Source organism: Pleurodeles waltl, chromosome 4_2 (genome assembly GCF_031143425.1).
Source record: "Pleurodeles waltl isolate 20211129_DDA chromosome 4_2, aPleWal1.hap1.20221129, whole genome shotgun sequence".
Classification (NCBI taxonomy): Eukaryota; Metazoa; Chordata; class Amphibia; order Caudata; family Salamandridae; genus Pleurodeles; species Pleurodeles waltl.
Genome location: NC_090443.1, coordinates 37,663,706 through 37,678,753, shown reverse-complemented (window position 1 = coordinate 37,678,753; position 15,048 = coordinate 37,663,706). Strand labels below are relative to the sequence as shown.

At 47.9% G+C, this 15,048-nt stretch overlaps 1 protein-coding gene and 1 long non-coding RNA gene across 2 annotated transcripts in view; one reads left to right on the top strand and one right to left on the bottom strand.

Annotated features, from left to right (window-relative positions):
• The window catches only part of LOC138292134 (uncharacterized), a 221,768-nt gene extending 221,399 nt beyond the window's left edge, over positions 1–369 (bottom strand). Inside the window, exon 1 of the long non-coding RNA XR_011202595.1 lies at positions 236–369. This is a non-coding gene — a long non-coding RNA (uncharacterized lncRNA). The remainder of the gene's footprint in view (positions 1–235) is intronic.
• ACVRL1 (activin A receptor like type 1) overlaps positions 354–15,048 on the top strand; it is an 89,260-nt gene continuing 74,565 nt past the window's right edge. The window contains exon 1 of the mRNA XM_069230535.1: positions 354–845. The gene's annotated coding sequence lies outside the window, so the exon portion shown is untranslated. The remainder of the gene's footprint in view (positions 846–15,048) is intronic.

Below are 15,048 nucleotides of genomic sequence, written 5' to 3'. Positions count from 1 at the left end.
GTGCTGGCAGCCATCTAAAACAAAAACATTGACAAAGCCAATAGTTCCCACAGTCGAGAACTATTGGCTTTCAAATGCTTCTTTTTGAGGCAAGGGCCGCTGCTGGCGCCTCCGTCACTGTCTCCAGCTCCCCCAGGTAATTATAGAAGGCATGAGAAAGGCCAAAGTGGGGAGAGAAAGAGAGAGCAGTATTTGGTTCCCAGGCCTGCCCTGGGCACTGTGTTAACCGTCTCACCATCGTTCCTCTCTCCCCCAGACACTCGAACCCGCGCCGGCCCGGCTGACAGCGTCTGACAGCTCCTTGTTCCGTCCTCTCTAGAAGGCCCGGTTCCCACGACTGCCCGGTCCCTAAAAAGGAACCGAGTCACGAGATGATGCGCCCTGGACTTAGCGTAAAGGGAACAGGAAGTGCTGGGATTGTTTGACCGAGAAAAAAGCACACACACAATGCTTGGGTTATTCAGTGAGGGAGGAAACGAGAGAGGGGAAGCGAGCCACACGGCAGCCAGCGAAATAGTCTGTCAGAGCTGCTGAGGAGAGGAACGGAGGAGGAGAGAACGGGAACTATAGAAGGGGGAAGAGGAAGAGCACAGAGGGAATAAAAAGGGAGAGCAGAATTGGGGCAAGGGGGGGTAGCGGGAAACGGGAGGAGAGGAAAAGAGGGCGAGAAGAGCGAAGGAGCGAAGAGGAAGGCAGAGGAGGAGAGGAGCGCGGCAGAGGAGGAGGAGGAGAGACATTCTGGCTCCACGCTAGGGCTGATGCCTCTAGTCCGAATAGCGCCATGAAACCCCTCTAAGCATCGGGCTGAGAGCCGAAGCCGGGAGCAGACTACGGAATCTGTACAGGTAATTTAACGTATTTATTTACATAGCTGTGAAAGGAAGCCGGCCGTTTCAGGCACCGTGGCCCTGTGTATCCACTACGCTGATATTATAAAAGCGTGTGGTACACTGACGAGTAGCGAAATGCGTCCGTGATTTAAAGTGGCATCAACCTGAAAACTGGTGCTTAGAAGTGGGCGCTTCCAGCGAGAGGAAGCACATCCCGCCCTTTCACGCTTCAGCTCTGGTCCTGAAGCAAAACCCCTTTCTAGGATGCTGTAGACTAGGTGTGTTTGGATTTTCAGAGTTAACTCCTTTGTCTAGCGCTTAAACCTTTTGTGAGCAATCAGGCGCCCCCGACCTGCCGCTTGGAATGCAAGCAGAAGTTCACTTTCGCACTTTTCTTGGGATGTGGTTCTTCATTTGGGAGTAATTGCAGCAGCTTGAAGTCGCCCGGCATGGCGCAGGGCACCAAAGCGCGAGTCTAACCCTTTACCTATCCGGGTGAGAGTGCAGCTCATGGGCTTTGGGGGTCTAGAAAGAGGTTGTGCTATTTAATAATAAGTGCAGAGGCTCAGTGTTTTTCTTAGCGGCCTACTACCTGATGCCGAACTCCGGGGTTCCTGAACACCCAGGCCTCTGGGCGCTAATTCCGCCTCGTGCCTTTCTTTCTCCGCCCTACACTTCACGCATTTCTCTCACTCTTGTAGGGTCATTTTTTTCCTTCTTTTTCACTTTGACCCTGTTTTCCTACATTTCTCCTCATCCTTCTCCCTTTTCTGTCTTTCTCCCTCTTGCTCCGGTGGCAAACTCTGGGTCTGAAAACTAATTCTTGGTTCCGCGAACCTGTAACCATGGGAGCAGGTACGCACCGGGGGTTTCCTTCCCTGCACTTGGAGTCAGGTGAGTTTCTGAGGAACCGGAAACTCTCCGGAGGTGACACTACGTGTGCGGCAGAGAGAGAGGTTAATGTATGTTATCGGCATTTGTTTAGCGCCCATTTTGCTATTGTTATGGCTTCGAAGCGCTTTCCATTGTCCGAGGATGACTTTCCAGTGGTTCTGAGGTTTCCATGACACCTCATGGAAGATGCGCGCCCAGATGTGCCGTCGGGTGTTCCTGGTGTGTGATGGGTGAGGCCAGAGGACTGTACCCAGTCGCTCACATGTCTTCTAGGATGGCACACATGCGCTTTGCCCTACAGAAGGGCAGATCTGTCAGGAAAGCGGCGGTAGCGACTACTGTGGGTGCTGTCAATGATGTTGGGAGATATGTCAATGTATTCTGTTGTATGATAGCGCATTCCATGAAGAGTACGGATGTGAGCAGTCATACGTATACGCAGGGCTGCTGGAATTATGCGGCAGTGGAGGAGCGAATTATGTGACAGGTTTAACTAAATATCACAGCAAGAAACGATCAATTATGTGGCGTGGCAAATTTTGTGGTAGTATTATTTAATTTTCTGGGATTTTTTTTACACACGTAAACACTATCTGGGCAAAAGTTTCACCTCGGTAGTACCAGTTTGACACCCAAATATCAAAAGTAGCAGAAAGGTGACCAGTCAAGCTTTGTGAAGGGCCTTCCACGTTGCCATATTTTTAGTATCTTTTCACCCGTTTGAGCTAGAAACCATTTTTGTTTCGCTAAAATCTGTTGATTGTGCAGCCAATGGTGGATGAGGTGGCAAATGCGGTAAATTCAAAATTAAACAGTCGCAAAATAGTACAAAACCAGTGGTCCTGCTGATACATTTTGCAACAAAAAATGTATTCTGGGAGTGGACTTGTCTTCGGTCTTGTTAGTTCCTGTCACAGGCTGAAATGTGAGCTAAACATAACCTCCATAAGAGGCTTTTGGGAGCGGCTTGCGGTCTCCCCAAGAAATATTTTTTAAATTACAGCTAGGCGGTCCGCTTATAGCACAGTATTCCTACCACGCTGGCTGAAGACCGGCCGCAGATCATTCTTGCACCTCGCCGCCAAGACGTAGAACAATCTTCCCACCCACCTGCGTCAGACCAAGGACATCCTTACCTTCAGGAGACTTCTCAAGACCTGGCTGATCGAGCAGTAGCAGCGCCCCCCTCAGCGCCTTAAGACCCTCATGGGTGAGTAGTGCGCTTTACAAATTCCCTTGATTGATTGATTGATTGATAGGCAGATCTGAAGAGAAACCCGTGAAGGTACTTAAGGCTTTGACACAGTATAGCTGCAGCAGCAGATCACGCATGCTCTCGCATGAGAACCATTATGTGGCAATAAAATGCCAATGATGCCGAATAATGCAGCACATTTTTTACAGTATTACAGCATTATTTTGTTATCTGTGCACATGTTAACACTGTTGGGGCAAAGGTTTCAATTCATTAATTCCATATTAACGCTCAAACACAGTAAAAGCAATTGGAAAGTGACTAGTCAATATATGCAAAGGACTTTCCACTGTGGGGCAACATGCGTTGATCCCTTATTAGTAACATTTGATCAATGTGGGGTAGAAACATTTTTTGTTAAAATCTGCAGATTCTGCAGTAAATGATGGTTTATGTGGCATATGCTGCTAATCCATAATTATGTGGAAAATGCAGTGGCCCTGGAATGGCACAATTCCAGTGTCCTTGCTCTATGCGCTATGGGTCAAAGCTTTGTATAGAATTATACATCATGTGCAGACGGTCGTAAATGGGAACCAAAATAATGTTTAGCACTAGGCAGAATGAGGTAGTGTTATAGCGACCATGACATTGCAGTGCTTTATAATATTGTTAGGATAATTTAGCACTTTTTCCCCTCAGTTTCATGTTCTGAGAAATTGGCCCAAGGGCATTAGAACGCTTCACATGAGCTTCGTGGAGATTGAGGGCCTGATTTAGAGTTTGGCCGAGCAGGTTACTCTGTCACAAATGTGACTGATATCCCGTCCGCTGTGTTACGATCCCTTTATAGCCTGTGGGGATCCTAGTACGGCGGACGGGATAGCCGTCACGTTTATGACAGAGTAACCTGTCCGCCAAACTCTAACTCAGGCCCTAAGTGATTTGCCAAGAATCACAGGATGTTGAGTTTACGCCAGGATTCATACCTGTTCTCGAGTGCGTAAACCGTCACAGTGGCTGTTAGGATAGCTCTCCTCCCCTAACAACTGTGTAACATGAACTGCTCTGCAGTACTTCACTAAGAGAGACGGACAGACTGGATGGGTCTGGGGTCTCATCTGCCAGTGATGAACAGACTGGATGAGCCTGGGGTCTCATCTGCAGGTGATGGACAGACAGGGTGGGTCTGGGGTCTCATCTGCCAGTGATGGACAGACTGGATGGGCCTGGGGTCTCATCTGCCGGTGATGAACAGACTGGATGGGCCTGGGGTCTCATCTGCCAGTGATGGACAGACTGGATTGGCCTGGGGTCTCATCTGCCGGTGATGAACAGACTGGGTGGGTCTGGGGTCTCATCTGCTAGTGATGGACAGACTGGAAGAGCCTGGGGTCTCATCTGCCGGTGATGGACAGACCGGATGGGCCTGGGGTCTCATCTGCCGGTGATGAACAGACCGGATGGGTCTGAGGTCTCATCTGCCGGTGATGGACAGACCGGATGTGTCTGGGGTCTCATCTGCCGGTGATGGACAGACCGGATGGGCCAGGGGTCTCATCTGCCGGTGATGGACAGACCGGATGTGTCTGGGGTCTCATCTGCCGGTGATGGACAGACCGGATGGGCCTGGGGTCTCATCTGCCGGTGATGGACAGACTGAATGGGCCTGGGGTCTCATCTGCGGGTGATGAACAGACTGGATGTGTCTGGGGTCTCCTCTGTCAGTGATGGACAGACCGGATGTGTCTGGGGTCTCATCTGCCAGTGATGGACAGACAGACCGGATGGGCCTGGGGTCTCATCTGCCGGTGATGAACAGACTGGATGGGTCTGGGGTCTCATCTGCCGGTGATGGACAGACTGGATGGGCCTGGGGTCTCATCTGCTGGTGATGGACAGACTGGATGGGCCTGGGGTCTCATCTGCCAGTGATGGACAGACTGGATGTGTGTGGGGTCTCATCGGCCAGTGATGGACAGGCTGGATGGGCCTGGGGTCTCATCTGCCGGTGATGGACAGGCTGGATGGGCCTGGGGTCTCATCTGCTGGTGATGGACAGACTGGATGGGCCTGGGGTCTCATCTGCCGGTGATGGACAGACTGGATGGGCCTGGGGTGCTATCATGGAGGCAGAAAGTAGACTAGACATGCCGGGGGTCTATAGCTGAGGCAGACAATAGATTAGATGTGACTAAGGATGCTACCTGCTATGGCGTTGCTTGTTTCTATATTTTATATTCATTTTATAGAATGTAATTTAAGACTATAATAAGATTTGTGGGATGTCCCTAAGTTTGATTTCATCATAAGGGAACATTATCAGCGCTTTGTTGCCCTATAAAACCCATACTTTGAAACTGGGCTGTGTGTGGGACTGGGGTATATTTGGATTGTCCTCTGTGACCAGCTATGTCTGGGTTCTCGGGCAGACTGTAAGTATTCTATCCGTGTGCCCTAGTTCTGCAGGTTGTGTGAGAATACTATATCAGGTCTAACTCCGTACACCCCTCTGCCTGGTCTGCAGGGACAGAGGGTATCTTGGCCCACCCCCGTGCTGCACTACTGCCTGCTTCTGTGGGCATGCTGGGCGAGGGGCACCTTTGTGTCCCGTCGCATTCTGGGCCAGAGGGTACCTGCTACACCGTCTGGCTCCAGGCCTGCCTGGGCTCTGGGGGAAGAGCGTGTTTTGTCTCCTTTGTGCCCCAGCACTGCCTGGGTTCTGGGGGCAGTGTACCTGGTCCACCTCTGTTGCATCTGGTGTATCTAGTGTATGTGGTCTACCCCTGTGCTCAGGTCTGCCTGGGTTCTGTGGTCAGAGTGTATCTGGTCCACCTCTCTCCCCATCACTGCCTGTTCTGGGGGTAGAGTGGGTCTGCTCCTCCTGCCCTCTGCTCTCCTGAGTTCTTGGCACGGTGTATCTGGGTCACCACCGGCCCCCGGGTCTGCTGGGATTTGGGGGCGTATTTCTGGTCCACCTCTGGGCTCCACTTGTGTTGGGGGTATAGCGTGCATCTGGTCCACCACCGACCACAGCACTCCCTCGTTCTGGGGGTAGAGTGTATTTGGCTCACCCCTTTCCTTAGCACTGCCCAGTATTGAGGGCAGAGTGTATCTGGCCCACCTCTGCCCGGCTCTCCTCAGCTCTGGGACAGAGTGTATCTACTCCACCTCTGGGCCCATGGTCTGCTGGGCTCTGGGGAGGGGGCGGGGTAGACTGTGTCCGTCCCTCCCCTGTCCCTCTGCTCTCCTGAGCTCTGGGACAATCTGGGTCACCACCGGGCCCCGGGTCTGCCTGGTTCCGTGTGCGTGACTCACTGTCCCATCTGAGCCAACATCTCCCTATCTTGATTCCTGTTCTGGCTGCTATGGCGACGGGTGGGGGCCGGCTACTGAATGGCAGGAAACAGAAGACATCAACATTTATTAAAAGAAAATGGGTTAAAAGACACAGATGAGAGCCACATTTAGAATACTCGAGCCCATCCAATCAGAGTGAATAGGGGGAGCCGAGCGAGGGGGTCGGGTTAAGGGCTAGATGTCTGAAACATGTTTACTTTGGACCCAAAGTGACTTAAGAATAGAGACTTCTGAGCAGGAACACTTGGGACATTTGGCACGGTGGGAATTCAGAAGTATGTAGTTGTGATAACCATCTGAGCCTCTGAGTCTGGCTAAGAGACTCTTACCGACTGCGTGACCAGCTGCTGCGTTTCCCTGACAGAGCCCTCGGTGCCAGGGGCACAGGAAAGCTGCCATGAGCCCTAACGCAAGCAAAGAAAATGCCTCCCCTGTTTATATAGAAAAAAAACTGGGACCCTGTGGACCACTCACACCTCCGGTCCCCGGTGCGACTCCACCCGCTGCACTATTAACAGCTACTCTGCTTAATACCCCTAGGGACTGTTAAAATCAGAGCCCACCCTAAGTTTATAAACTGATAACGCCAACCCCACCGAGCCCACTCTGAAAACAAAGAGCGGTAACTTCTGGGCTCGGTAAACTGCTGATATCAAACCCCACAGCTACCCCACCAGCTGCTAATATTAGGGCCCGCACAAACCTTACAAGCTTTTACAAATCAAAGTTCGCAGGAACCTTCCAAACCTCTAAAATCAGAGCTCACTAACTTGATAAGCCTCTGAAATGAGAGCCTCTCAAACCTTGCTACTGCAAAAATTAGAGGCCATACAAACCTACTAAAATCTGATCACATACTAACCCTATAAGGTGCTAAAATAAAATCCCATACTAACCCTGAAAACTGGAAAAAATTAGTCTGCACTAACCCTACACACTTTCAAAACCAAACTCACCATAAGTTTACAAGCAACTAAAACCAGATCTAACTTTACAAACTACAGAAATTACAGCTCACCTAACCCTACAAACTGCTAAAATCAGAGCCACACTGACCCTTCAATCAGAGCTCGAACTAACAGCAAAACGTGCTAAAATTAGAGTTTATGCTTACCCTGGAGGCATTTAAAACCAAAGTTCACAGTAAACTTATAAACTGCTAAAATCGAAAACACAGCCTTATTAGCTGCTAAAACGACAGCCTACACTAACCCTGCAAACTGCTGCAATCAGAGCCACACTGACTAACCTTACAAACTGCTACAATCAGAGCCACACTGACTAACCTTACAAACTGCTGCAATCAGAGCCACACTGACTAACCTTACAAACTGCTGCAATCAGAGCCACACTGACTAAACCTTACAAACTGCTGCAATCAGAGCCACACTGACTAACCTTACAAACTGCTGCAATCAGAGCCACACTGACTAACCTTACAAACTGCTAAAATCAGAGCCACACTGACTAACCTTACAAACTGCTGCAATCAGAGCCACACTGACTAAACCTTACAAACTGCTGCAATCAGAGCCACACTGACTAACCTTAAAACTGCTACAATCAGAGCCACACTGACTAACCTTACAAACTGCTGCAATCAGAGCCACACTGACTAACCTTACAAACTGCTGCAATCAGAGCCACACTGACTAACCTTACAAACTGCTACAATCAGAGCCACACTGACTAACCTTACAAACTGCTGCAATCAGAGCCACACTGACTAACCTTACAAACTGCTAAAATCAGAGCCACACTGACTAACCTTACAAACTGCTGCAATCAGAGCCACACTGACTAAACCTTACAAACTGCTGCAATCAGAACCACACTGACTAACCTTACAAACTGCTGCAATCAGAGCCACACTGACTAAACCTTACAAACTGCTGCAATCAGAGCCACACTGACTAACCTTACAAACTGCTACAATCAGAGCCACATTGACTAACTTACAAACTGTTAAACTCTGAGACAGTCTAACCGTTCAAACAGCTGAAATTAGAGTCGCACAACCTGTACGTACACTGTTAAAAATCTGATTCTAGATTAAAAGTGCTAAAATCGGAGCCCTCACCAACCTCAAAAGCTGTTAAAATGAAAGCCCACACGAACACTACAAACCCCTAAAATTAGAGACACCGACCGTGCAAGGTAATCGTGCTAACATGAACTAAAATCAAAGCTCAGAATTACTTCACCAACCGCTAAATTCAGAACCACAAACACTTTACTAATGTCTAAAATCGAAGTCCACAAAAACCTTACAAAGTGATACAGAGCTCACCCTCAACTTACAAACTGTTAAAATTTGAACCACTCCAACCCTTCGTATAGCTGAAATTAGGCCCACACAAACCATACATGCTGGTAAATAAAATCTGATCCTATACTAACCATAAAAGCTGCTACAACCAAAGCCTCCCTAACCTTACAAAATTCTAAAATCGGAGTTCCCACTAACCTTACAAACTGTTAAAATGAAAGCCGAGTGAGCACTACAAACCTCTAAAGTAATAGCTCAACCGTACAACCTGCTAAAATCAGAAATAGTGATTACCTGAACTAGTATTAAAATCAAAACTCACAATAACCCTACAAGCTCCTAAAATCAGAACCACGCAAACCTTACAAACCTTTTCAAATCGCACACCACAATAACCTTAACAACAGCTAAAATCAGAGCAAGACTGACTAACCTTGCCAAATGCTAGCGAACAGAACCTTTGTAACCTTACACAAGTCTAAAGTCAGAGTTCACCTAAACATTAAAAACTGTTAAAATCTGAGCCACTCTAACCGTTCATACATCTGAAATTAGAGCCCCCGCAAACCCTACATACTGTTAAAATCTGATGCTATATTAACCTTCAAATGTGCTCAAATCAGAGCCCACACAAGCTTCTAAAGTGAAAGCCCACATGTACACTCAAACCTGTAAAGTCAGATCTCAACTAACCGTTCAACCTGCTAAAATCAGAAAATGTGCTGACCTAAATACTGCAATCACAATAACCTTACAAACTGCTGAAACCAGAGCCACACAAACCTTAAAAAGCGCTAAACTTAATTCAGTGCTCACGTAACACTATAGTAACTACTAATAAAACTGCTAAAATCAGATCTTACGCTAACCCAACTGATTGGACAAAAGCCTACAGTTACCATGAGGGCTGCTAACTTAAGATGCTATACTACTATACGGATTTATAGGATCAAAGCCTGCACAACCCCCAGGAACTTATAAAATCACAGCCCACTCTGACTCCTTGGTCTTTAATAGTATGGACTGTTAAAGACGGAGCCAGAAAACCCCAGGGCGTCCTAAAAGGAGGTTTCACGATAATCCTACAAACTGCTAAAATTACAGCCCACGCTAACCCTGGGGGTTGCTGAAATTAGAGCCAACACTACTCCTATGTGCTGTTAAAATCGGGAATCACACCAGACGTTAACAAGCATTTACAATGCATCGGGTCTCGCGTTTGCTCATGTTAGAGCTGATCGCGTTGTAAACTCCTAACCCGACTTTTCACCTATCGGGCAAAAGTGCATTTATGTACATAACCTGAAAAAGTGAAATCAAGTACGTAAAGCGCTCGACTTCTGCCAAGCGAGATCGGGCTCGTAAATGAGAGAAAAAAAAGTCCATAAGCCCGATGGAAAACAGCAAGCCTCGCATGTTTTCTGTACTTGGTCGCTGCGCTCGAGGAGGGCTAAACACCCGAAAAGGCATGCCATATGCGTGCCTTCGACTAATGAAAGCAAGCAGATTTTGTTAGGGAAGCCCACCAACCAATAAAAAACACTGATGTGAAGTTGACAGGGCTCCGAGCCCTTTTATAAATACAAAAGAGTCTCCCTGCGAAACGCATGCGCGAGCGCATGCAACGCAGGCTCGACCCTAAAAACGGACCCAAAATTATTATCACGGGCAGGGCCGGACTGGGACCCAAAGCAGTCCTGGTAAATTTTGTCAGACTCAAGCACAGTGAGCAAACCTGACCACTACAGGGAGAGTTCGGGAGATTCTACCCTAAAGAAAATTGGGGAAAAAGGCAAAAAATAGTGCATTCTACAACACATTTTTCATTACATATTTAGTTGTAATACCTTTTAAAGCAAATTAAATTATGACCTTACAGTGCACCAGAATACAACAATCTTTATTGGGGTTCTTCAGTGATTCCCTCACCATTACCTTCTAACAGTGCCTCTCATCTCTCCATAATCCCTCTCTCATATGTATTTCATTTGTTTTGTAGCGCTTCTTATACCAGCGTAGGGTGTTGGAGCACTTTTATCACACACACATACAGAGACAATGAATCATACGTGTGTTAATCTGAATATAGAAAATGTTACATAAGACAAAAAGAGTAGAAAGTGTAGGACTCACGTCATCCACACTGGTTTAGTGATTTTTAAGAGTACTTGGTCTGGAGAAGCTCAAACTCAGGATTCAAAATGTAACACAGTGGTTGGGGTTGGATTGACTACTAAAATGAATTTCTACCCAAACAAGCCTATTTTAGCAACATTGGGATAATGAAAGACAGGGGAAAACATAACTTTTAAACCTCTACCATGCAGTCTGCATGCAGCTCTTCGATGCAGTTCTTAGCTCACTGAGCTAGATTATGATTCTGAGTTATATATTGCAAGTACCAAAAAGATTTCTGTGACAAAACTAGTGACCCACCAAGCTATGTCCATAAAATACAGATCTTGGATCCGCATGGTACATATTCTTTGCAGTAGCATATTCACCCTCTACCCTATTTTAGACGAGTCTAACCTGCCAATAGACTTAACTCCATCCATCTCCAGCATGAAGACTAATCACCAGAGATATCAATCTTGACACTTTTGTTGCTGCCTGAAAACTGCTGAGTATACAAGGAACTCTGCAGCCAGAGTGGGAAATGAGTGATTGTGCTGGCCAGGCCTGCTGATTTTGTTACTGGGGCTGATATTGGAGCACTGCTGCAAAACCCGGCCCCAGTAACAAAACCATTCCTCCCGCCTATCCAGCCTCTTAGGGATCCGCCCAATGCCCAGGATGGCCCCTCGGGCCTTGAACATGGGCTGCTACATTTAGAACTGAATCAAACCCTCGGACTTCTAAAATCAGAGCTCATACTGACGGTATAACTGCCAAAATCATGGCTCAAACTAAGCCAGTGGACTAATAACATCAGAGCCCAATAGCCCCATGCTGGAGTAGCTGGAGTCCATGGCGACCACAGCCCCATGCGATTCTGGAATCAGAGACCCTCTGGATACAGAGGAATCAGAGACCCTCTGGATACAGAGGCTGAATTAATCAGGTACCATACCAGCCACGCTGACTGATGATTTTAAAGCCCAAGCTAGCCTTACCGTCCTCTGAAATCAGGCTATATGCTACTGCTACCAGCGGTGGAAATCAGGGTACGCAATAGTCCCAGTGGCTGCCCAAACCTGGCCGCTTGCCAGCCTTTATAGACTTGTAACATCAGAAGTCCAACTAGCCACGCTGCTATGTTGCAGCTCACATTGATCACAGTGACTGCTGATATTGTGGCCCAGGCTACAGACTCTTGAGATCAAAGCCCACACAGGCCTTCATGCACTGACGAAATCATGACACAGTTGCCACATCAACCGATAAAATCAGGGCCCACTCTAGCAATAAAGGCTTCTGAAATCAGAGCCCACAACAGCACTACTCATAGCTGAATTCAGGACCTACACTTGCCAAAGTAATTTCTAAAATGAGGTCCTGAGCAGCCACGGTGCACTGCTCTAGCGCGGTGATGTGGTGAGGCTGAATTCAGGGTCAAAGCAAGCCCTATCAACTGCTGAAAGCAGCTCCCAACAAACCAGAGCAAGTGCAGAAATAAGGGCTTGCTCCAGCCTGGAGGCTACTGAGTAGGTGCCCACACATGCAATACGTACCACTGAAATCTGGTCCACACAAGCCTTTCCAACCTGCTTTAGGAGCCCACACATACCATACGGACTTCCGAAAGAATGGATGGCGCTAAGCTTCTACTGTGGCCGGCTGTACAACGCCCCCTCCCATGGGTTTCTCCTCAGCTGCTCTTGGGTGGGCTCCTCAGAGCCCGTACCATGGCTAGTTGTATGATGCTCATCCCAGCGGCTTCTGGCTGGTCTCCTAGGAGCATACACTATGGCTGGGTCTACACTGGCCCTTCTTATGCGTTTGCTCCTGATGCCCCTTAGTAGACCCTCAATCAATAAACCATGGCTGGGTATTCGATGCCCATTCTTGTGGGTTGTTCCTTTGCCCCTCCTTGGAGGACTCCTCAGAGCACACACCCTAGCGTCAGACATCATTCTCATTTCTAAGGGGTGTTTCTCTGACACTCCTGGGTGAGCTCCACAGAGTGCTACCGTTGAGGGAAGGATGCCCACTCAAGCAGAGCCCCTTTGGACGTCTGGGTAGTTTCGTACTGCCCTATACTCAGTGCAGATCTCATGCACAACGGTGAAATACACCCCGTACAAGCTATGTGGCAAATAAGTGTACCCATACAAGCACTCCCGCAGAGTAGCATACTACAGACCTGCAAGTGCATGTAAAGTTTAATATAATACCACCATACTACTAGAAAGTATCGTAGTATTTTTGTTACCACATTGATGTTCTAAAAAATGGACTACTGAAATGTATAAAGAATCCTTGGTCATATAAATAGAATGCATCTACTTAAAGAGAATTTATCAAGAGAACAGTCTGTTGTTTCGCCTTCCAGGATGATTACTTAAGCCTTCAGTAGGGCACCAGCAGTGCTTAGTTTGTACATAAAAAGGTGCCAGTGCCCAAAGCTCACCTCTGAAACATGCGGCTGCTGCTATTAAACCTGCGAGCAGAGAAGACTGAGGCGGTGTAATCCTGAAGCCATCTCGGGCCTCTTCGATTCATTTACAGCCACTCCCTGAACCTTCAGTTCACTCTTCCAGCTTTCTGCCTTTGTGACGCTTTTTCGTTTTTATCTTCCTCCGTCTTTCCCATTTGTGTCTTTTGCTGGCAGTAAATCCTATGAGGCAGAAGAATAAGTGCCGGCCCCCAAAAATAAGTGCGGGTGTCCCGCACCGGAAACCCCCGCTCAAATTAAGCACAGTGTACGAGTCATTCCATCATGAATTTTGTCCCAGACTTCATTGAAAAAAATATTGATGGACGTGTCCTCTAAAACAATGAGGCCCATATTTATACTTTTTGACGCTAAACTGCGCTAACGCAGTTTAGCGTCAAAAAATTTAGCGCCGTCTAACGCCATTCTGAAGCGCCATGCGGGCGCCGTATTTATGGAATGGCGTTAGCCGGCGCAAGCAGACCGGCGCTGCCTGGTTTGCGTGGAAAAAAGCCACGTACACCAGACAGCGCCGGCGTAGGGGGAAAATGGCGTATGGGCGTCTTAAAATGGGGCAAGTCAGGTTACGTTGAAAAAATCGTCGTAACCCGACTTGCGCCATTTTTTTTCGACGCCCATCCCCCATCAACATGACTCCTATCATTGTAAAGATAGGAGTCATGCCCCCTTGCCCAATGGCCATGCCCAGGGGACTTCTGTCCCCTGGGCATGGTCATTGGGCATAGTGGCATGTAGGGGGGCACAAATCAGGCCCCCCTATGCCACAAAAAATAAAAAAATAAAAACTTACCTGAACTTACCTTAATGTCCATGGGATGGGTCCCTCCGTCCTTGGGTGTCCTCCTGGGGTGGCCAAGGGTGGCAGGGGGTGTCCCTGGGGGCAGGGGAGGGCACTCTGGGCTCATTTTGAGCCCACTTGTCCCTTAACGCCATGCCTGACCCAGGCGTTAAAAAGCGGCGCAAATGCGCCGTTTTTGGCCACGCCCACTCCCGGGCGTCATTTTTGCCCGGGAGTATAAATACCACGTAAAGGCCTGGGAGTCATTTTTTAAGACGGGAACGCCTCCCTTGCATATCATTAACGCAAGGAAGGGGTTCACGCTAAAAAATGACGCACACTCCGGGCACTTTGGCGCCCGAAGCGTCTAACGCCATAGTATAAATATGGCGTTAGTTGGCGTTAGTTTAGCGTCGAATTTGCGTCGAAAAAAACGACGCAAATTCGGCGCAACCAGAGTATAAATACGGCCCTGAATATGGAACAGTTTAACCCCTTCACTGCTCTTATTAGGTGTGTATATGTCATGAAATGTATTGAAAGGCATTGTTTCCTGCCAGGAAAGTTCATTTAAAGTATCCAAACACGAGTGTTATTACTTCTTTACTACTATTGTGGCTTAAGGGAGTGGCGATTTCCTCTTTCTCATGTGACACTTACATCCTAGCATAAGTGTGGCACTGCAAGCCCCAGGATGCTGCCTGCTGTTGAGTGAAAAAACAGGATTGGCTAAAACGAATTTATCTTGAGCTCATGGTGTTGGTTGATAGCTATCGAAGAAGATAATGTATGAGGGAATGCAAAACCCAAGTGCACACTAACTGCCCATGCTCACACAGGGAAAATATGTTTTTAATAATAGCTTTTTCATTTCAAGACGTTTCATTTTGGGGCTTGGGTTTAAAAATGGGATCTGGCTGGGTGCACTCTGTTAGCAGTGAGGTGAGGCAAAATGACAGGGCCCCGGTAGTATGCAACGAAAGTCCCCGACTTTCTCACATCTCAAATATTTCCATTGTCCTTTGGCTGAATGGGAGCCCTCGCAGGGGTTGGGGCCACCTGGAGTGTTGGGGGACCCCCTCCGCCTCACGGGCCTGCATTAGG